The 7,500-nt window shown below is 35.9% G+C and overlaps 1 protein-coding gene and 1 long non-coding RNA gene across 2 annotated transcripts in view; both read right to left on the bottom strand.

Annotated features, from left to right (window-relative positions):
* The window catches only part of LOC144966928 (uncharacterized), a 6,439-nt gene extending 1,106 nt beyond the window's left edge, over positions 1 to 5,333 (bottom strand). The window contains exons 1-3 of the long non-coding RNA XR_013644294.1: positions 4,638 to 5,333; positions 4,117 to 4,203; positions 2,895 to 2,956 (exon numbers count right to left, since the gene is read on the bottom strand). This is a non-coding gene — a long non-coding RNA (uncharacterized LOC144966928). The remainder of the gene's footprint in view (positions 1 to 2,894; positions 2,957 to 4,116; positions 4,204 to 4,637) is intronic.
* The window catches only part of LOC144966925 (alkaline phosphatase-like), a 117,264-nt gene that overhangs the window by 50,406 nt on the left and 59,358 nt on the right, over positions 1 to 7,500 (bottom strand). The gene's annotated exons all lie outside the window — the stretch shown is intronic.

Genomic DNA, 7,500 nt, shown 5'->3' on the forward strand with positions numbered 1-7,500 from the left:
TGAACTATGAAATAAATCAATAGACAGATCATATGCACATCAGCTACATGACAGCGATAGAGAGGAATAGCATTCCAAATATTTAAGGCCTGGACAAGTAACTGTCATAATTCCTTCTTGTTATATACTTTTCTACCATCTATTCCTTTGGAAGAGGTATGTTAGATTTGTGGAGACCTCTGCCACATAACAAATCCAGTGAAAAGACGCCATATTTTTGTTTTGAAATAGAAATAAATAGATCAATCCACCCACTTCACTGGGTTCAGGGTTCCCTCTTCATTATAATCAAAATATGAACATAAATCGAATAGTAACACATTGAAGTCTCATCTGAATACATAGATTGTCCTTTGTTGTTTCAGCGAAAAATCAGACAGAATGTCAAAAGAATTTTAGGTTTTTCCCCAACCACCCCTTGGAGGTATCAGTATCAGCGGAATGGTAAGCGTCATGTTTTTTACGTTGAGCAACAAAAATTTACTCCAAATGCTTCACTCGACCCAGGCGGAAAAGCAATCAAGAATAGACCCAAGTCCTATCCAAAGACTAACATTTCATTTAAGTTTATTGTAGGCCCTTGGCCAATCGACAAAATTCAATTCACATAAATTATTTACAACAATCAGAAATTAATTATATCAATAATAGTAATAGAATGCAATGAAGGCAATATCATAATAATAATAATAATAATAATAATAATAATAATAATAATAATAATAATAATAATAATAATAACAGTAGCGGCTATAAGTAACAATTAATATAGTAACAAAAGTAATAATAGACTATAGTTCATAGTCATAACAATGACTTTCTTTGTCATTGAGGGAGTGAGAAAACATCACCGGCTGGCAGAACAAACAGCCGACATCAATCAAACGTCCTCCAGACCGGTTGAGCATCGGCTTCATTAATTCCTTAAAGACTTCCCCCCAACTGCCTGAACGATGCTGATGCCCAGACAACTTAATCCTGATTTATATTTTGTGGGAATGAAATATGACATGTATATGCCGGAAATATTTCAATAACAAACACACTGTTCAGATAGAAAATATTTGAGTCTTGCCTTTGTTAATTGATACAGGTAAGTTAGGAAAATAAATGCTAGTAAAAACGATCAGCAAGTTCGTGAACACTGCTTCTCAACTCGAACATATGTTTTCATCAAATCTACACACATCATGTTGTGAGCTGAATTTTAATGATCTCAGTTGTCATTGAAAGGAAACCCAAGAATTTTAGAATAAAGAAAAATATTGAACCTGGAAGTCAAAAGGGTTTGTAGCACAGCAGGCATTATCAAAGTATAATTTTAGTACCGACAAATTAAAAAGAAAATGTGCTTTTCTTTAAATGCTCCCAATCATCATATACTGTTTAGGTTGCAAGATTAATAAAAATGTTATCTACTCTGATTCTCGTTAAGTTTCCAGCTGGTCTGTGAAAAAAAGCCTTAAGCATCATAGAAATACAAAGAAACAGTTTTAATATATAGATGGGTTGTAACAAAAAAACCATTTTAACACTTACAATACAAGCAATTTAAGTCTATTACAGACAAAAAAAAAACCCCAATAAAATAAACATGAACATTTTTATGGCTGGTTTCACTGATATCACTCACACATTGGGGTTTCAGATTCTAAGATGTCCACCCTATCAAATTTGGATTTGTGCTTGTTATGTAAATGGTAGCGTATTTTGCGACGCAGCACTGCCAAAACAGAAAAAAAATGCAATAACACAAATGCAGCACCATGGAGGGGGTGGAAGTTTTCTTTTAAAAGGAATGGGTAAATTAAAATTGATCCCACAAATATCAAAGGAGAAGAATGACAAAAAAATGACTCACCATTGCACGTAACACGTTGGTTTGCAAGTGTATAGCATTCGGGTTGAACCTGGGTCCCAGACTGGCAACGAGGTTCAGTCTGTGATAGTTGTGGATGAGGCTCTGACTGAGTTGGGGAATGAGCACTAGGTTCCAAAGACAATGATGTACTCAGCATTGGGTACCTCACAGAGTACGTAGAGGAATCAGACTCGGAGTCAGCAACAAAATCGGGACCCTGTATATTTTGTGGAAAAGATGACAGATCAATCAATTTATTCATGTTGACAATAAACATGAAGAGCCATTGTTTAATAATCCAACTAAACAATTAGCTGGTTAATAATGCAAGTATAATAAAAAAGAGTTGAGAAAGGCAGACATATTGTCTAAGTATTTAATATGTTCAACTGTGCTTGGATAAATATAGATACACCAACCAGGGTTTCAGTAAACCGTTTTTAACCAACTCTTTAAATCCTACACCAGACCAACAACTACAAAACAATTTTTTATATCACTACGATTCTGGACATATAAACGGTTGTCATTGCAACAATATGAACTTCCTAACCTTGCAACTGCAATATAGTTAACAAAAAAAGTTGATAAACATTACGATGCAAGAGAATTTGGACAAAATGCGAGATCAAAAGTATAATCCCAACAGAAGCTATTTTAATTTTTCCTGGAAACGCATCATTTTCACATTTTGTCAAATAAAAAAACAAACGACTTCAAATGTGAATGGCTCATCAATGAATATCACTTCAAAATATAACGAGGAAGGTTTAAAATAGTGTTATTGTTGGCGAAGTCCACTGCAAAGAAAAATTTTTAACAACAAAAAACTAGGAGATCTCACTGGTGTAAAACAGTGTTGTCCTTGTCCTGAAATATTGTATTGCGCCTAACAGACTGCAGGTCTCATCTTTTGTGGCAAATGTGTTTTGTCCACCACAAAATATGTTGATGTGAAGCATTTTGAGCATGGTGCCAACTGTGGATAAACGCTATACAAATGTTATGATTTTATTTTAATGTACATACTTACCACAAATGAATCATGTGATATGGAACTTTGTTCTGCATCACTTTCAGGCTCTGAGTTGGAGTCTATATAGAAAATAAAAACAACAAAAAAAAAGCTGAAGACTATCATGAGCAAGTTTTTCTCTAAACTCTTAAACAAAAAATCATGCCATCTTGTGCTGTAAAAGGATTTTTTAAAAATTATTTACCTTATGACTATTGTCCTTTGGAAAAAAAAAGAAAATTAAGTCCGAAACCTTCTGGCTATTTTCTTTTAAATTTCAAGAACGTCAGAGTTGGCAAGGGAGGACGGAAATATAATTCCAGAAACCAATCTGTCTATAATCATATCCATATGATAGTTTTTCGTTCAAGATTCAGGTACAGTCCACTTAGGATAATCGCAATACCTTGGGATCATCGAAAATGTTGGGATTAACCGAAATTCAGTTTCCTGTCCACTATTTCAACATTTTACACATTTATTGTCAACTCAAACCAGTAAATAATATTCTTAGTCCACCACATACAGAGCAATTTGATTGAAACAAAAACCATATGGCAGCCCCGTGTAGATTTGTCAACCAAAAGCAGCTATGAAGCAAGCCGATATCTTATTCAGATTGGAAGAAGTTTCAATCTTTTTCTCAACAATTCAACATTTGTCAGAGTTAAAGAGATTAGCCTTAATGAGAGACAATAAGCTCTCACCAAACTCGTTGGTCACAATGCACAGTTGTTAATCCTAAAACAAAGGATATCGCTCAGTCTCTCTTTATAACTGTCATTTATAACCTGTTGTCAAGATTATGACCAGCCCCACCCCTCTTCTATTTAATGGCCACCGATGACGTCACAAACCCATACTGCAGAGCCCCGCCCTCTTTCGACTCTAACAGAGTGGTGACACACTACTGTAGCATTAAATCCTGCTCACTCTCGATTCTTCAACCTGTCACGATTTCATCCATGATGAAATTTAATCATGATATACTGTTTGATTTCTTGAATTTACCACTTTTTAAAAAACCGAAGTTTGTTGCAATTAACCAGTGACTTTTATATAGAATTATTTCCATTGCTTAGGAAATATTGTGATTAACCGAAAGTTGCGATTAAACGAGTTGCAATTATCCGGAGTGGACTGTAATAGTATTACACATCATGACTCAAAAAAAAAAAAAAAAAAAGCAAACTATGTGTACCTAAATGTTATTCATTTCCTCATCAAATTACATTCTTACCATTAACATCATAGATCACATCAAAAGGGTTGTCTGGATTGACAGCAAGACATTTTTCAGGATTTTTAAAGCTCAAATCTCTCTGATCTGAAGTTACAAAAGAAATAGCATATTCTCAACATTAAACTATGATTTTGTGATGGCTGTGATATGGCATACTGTATGCATAAAGCAAGATGCAAAGACAGGTTTAAGTTTAAATTATTTTATATTCTTTTCAAAAATCCATTCTAGTTTTGCCAAAATAAAATAAACACGAGAAGTGTTGAGTTGGATAAAGCTAAAACTAAAAGTAGTAGTGGTAGTAGTAGTAGTAGTAGTAGTAGTAGTAGTAGTAAACGACAGATCTTACTCACTAGTGTGAATCTACAGTCTACAGAAGTTCCCGAATTATCTGACTCCACTTCCAAATGACTGACTGACAAGTGACAATCATCAATCGGTGTGTGTGTGATTGTGATGTCTACCCTATTGAAAATCTTAAATCAACAGTGATGTAATAAGAATGGCCAATAACTTACCATTTAAATTATCTCGGTGTCTCTTCAATGATGCCTCCAGCATCAATTTACCCCACGATGCCATAGACGTCTAGTTTGGAACTCAGCAAGTGACGAAAAAATACTTGCGGCTATAGAGAGGACGTCCGTCGGCCACTCTCTCCGCAAGTCAGTTGTCAGTGGTTATCAGATAATCATTGGTTCTTGAAAAATATAGAAACACAGCGGTTCATTTAAAAAGACTCTTTTGTAGATCAAGATATAATGTTAGGTATTGCACTTTAAAATCTCTTCAGACATAGAACGGGTCAACTTGACGTCTAGACCAAATCATTTCGAAGATCGATATGGCAACAGCAACGCCTGGAATGGAGGATTTAAATGCGGCATCTGACGATTCTACTGCTATGACAGAAGATGCTCCATTTCACGACGTCGAGATGGCTTCAACTGGCATCAGGCATCAACATGCTACTCAATAATGGGTTTGATGAAGCGTTTGACTAAGAATTAAAGCTGATAACTGATAACCACCTACCTACTACTGACTTGCGGAGTGAGTGAGTGCCGAGTGCCTCTTTATGCGCGAAATTGACTAAACATACGTTTCACGAAAAAAAGAGTTACTATGTTTGCTTGTCTCTTGTCACCAAGATAAGAATCCGGACCAAGATTCGATAAATCTGTTTCTAAAAATAGATTATAATTCGTATATCTTGTTCATTCCTCAGTTCATCAACTTTCACACAATTTTATATTAGGTTTTCATTACTATAAAAATCCATATAATGCTCTAGAATTTTAGAGAAAATTTCGGAAAGATATATTGCCTCACTATTGAAATATATCGATGAAAACACTGGTACCCCTATTGTACTTTTTTCAGGCGGTCACCTTATTGACCAACGTGAAAATTTAGGCATAACTCTTCTTACTGTGGTGTTTAACAAATAACTTCAATACTATGATTTACAATTATATATCCTTGACGGTTGGGTTGACAACTTTAAACTAAAAATAGAAAAGTGAATGTGCTAGAGGTCAAATCAATAGGGGGACCGGATTTTGGTCTCCCTATTGGTAAAGTACTGTAAAATGAACTAATAGGGGTACCAAAAGTCTCCCTATCCGGTATTAATACATATATATATATATATATATATATATATATATATATATATATATATAATATATATAGTATATATATATATATATATATATATATAATTTTAACATGTACAGCCCGCAATTTACATTTCAATAAAATAGATAATCTCCCTTGTATTTGTACCTCATGCGTCTACTAACTTCGCAGTCAAACCCTAGTTTCCCGTTTGTGTATTGCAAACAGATAGCTTAAACAGGACAAAAGGGCCTCATATTATAGGTAATTTGACCAAAATTGAGCTATTGACAGCGTCAAATTCTTAAGCCAAACGCATATTTTTCTAACGGCGCTTGCAACACATTTAAATCATATCAGCGCCGGTAAAAAAGATGAGCATTGGATAGTAATAGCATTCCAGCTGTACAATTCAAAAGACTTGAGGAAAAATAAATAAGAAAAAGGGGAATGGTACAAATAGGGGAAATATGTAGATTCCAAGAGCACACTATCAATGTGCATAGTTTGAGCGCACCTAAATGTCTCATCCTGACACAAGCACAGGTCCCCACTAAGAGGAACACACTCAAATGTTTACAAATCATATGTAACACAAAAATAAAACAATGCACAAAAGAGGGATGATTTACAAGACAAAAAAAATATCATCTCCCAAAACCCTAACTTTACATTTGACTGTCTCCCTCCCAGCTAGGGTATCCGGCCAAGGCCAGGACAAAACCAAGTAATCTCATTCCAGGTCAAAAGATCAAAAGTATGTTGAAAAACAGATATAGGGGGATAGAAGACAAAGTGAGTAGCCTCCCTGCCCATTATGGGAGCCCGTGGTCTTAGTGTAAGGATTTAATCTCTCTAATACTAACTATTATGAAGATAGTGCGGCTTTGAAATCGAAGAAAAAGCGGAAAGAAAAGTTAATGGGGTCTTTCCTCCCTCAATCGGTTAATCTATGTAATGGTGTGTGTGTGTGTGTGCGTGTGTGTGTGTGTGTGAGAGAGAGTAGAGAGGAGAGAGAGAGCGAGAGAGAGATGGAGAGAGAGAGATGGAGAGAGAGAGATGGAGAGAGAGAGGGAGAGAGAGAGAGAGAGGGAGAGAGAGAGAGAGAGAGAGAGAGAGAGAGAGAGTGGGGGTGAAGGGGGGGGGGGGGGTAATTATGAATACTTTAATATACTTTGTGTACAGCTCTCACATTTAATATGACAGGATGTAAATATCCAGCTACCCACCTCGATAAGATCTTTGCCATCTGTTCTTTGATGGCTGTCAATCTTCCCGGTGCGTGGGTCTGGTGTTGTGTTGTTGATGAAGCTACGTCGTCCACCACCAAGAATCACCTGGTAAATAAATATGTGTACATTATATTAAAGGTGGAGTTTTATGTCGTACAATATCGTACAAGATCCATTCGATTCGATCAATCCCCTTATAATGGATTCCGAGTCTATAGATTGAATGAAGTTGACGTCACTCGGGTCTTTGTTATTGTTCTTTGCCATCCGCGTTCATGAGTAATTCTCACTTAACTGTAATAACCAGCCTATATAAGTTCATGGTTACACAGTGTTTTGTGTTGGTCCGTTATACTTCCGGATGGCAATGTTGTGAGCTTCTTAGCCAAGCGCAAACTATCTATAGAAAAACGAAATATGTTAGATTAGGCTTGGCACCCGCGGCGATGTAGTCTTGTGGTATCACATTTGTCTTCGGACCGGAAGTTCGATCCAGGGTTGAGAATCGCTCTAAGCGACGTATAGTCGA

Source organism: Berghia stephanieae, chromosome 3, assembly GCF_034508935.2.
Source record: "Berghia stephanieae isolate SIO BIC M18660-M18661 chromosome 3, UCSD_Bste_1.3, whole genome shotgun sequence".
Lineage (NCBI taxonomy): Eukaryota > Metazoa > Mollusca > Gastropoda > Nudibranchia > Aeolidiidae > Berghia > Berghia stephanieae.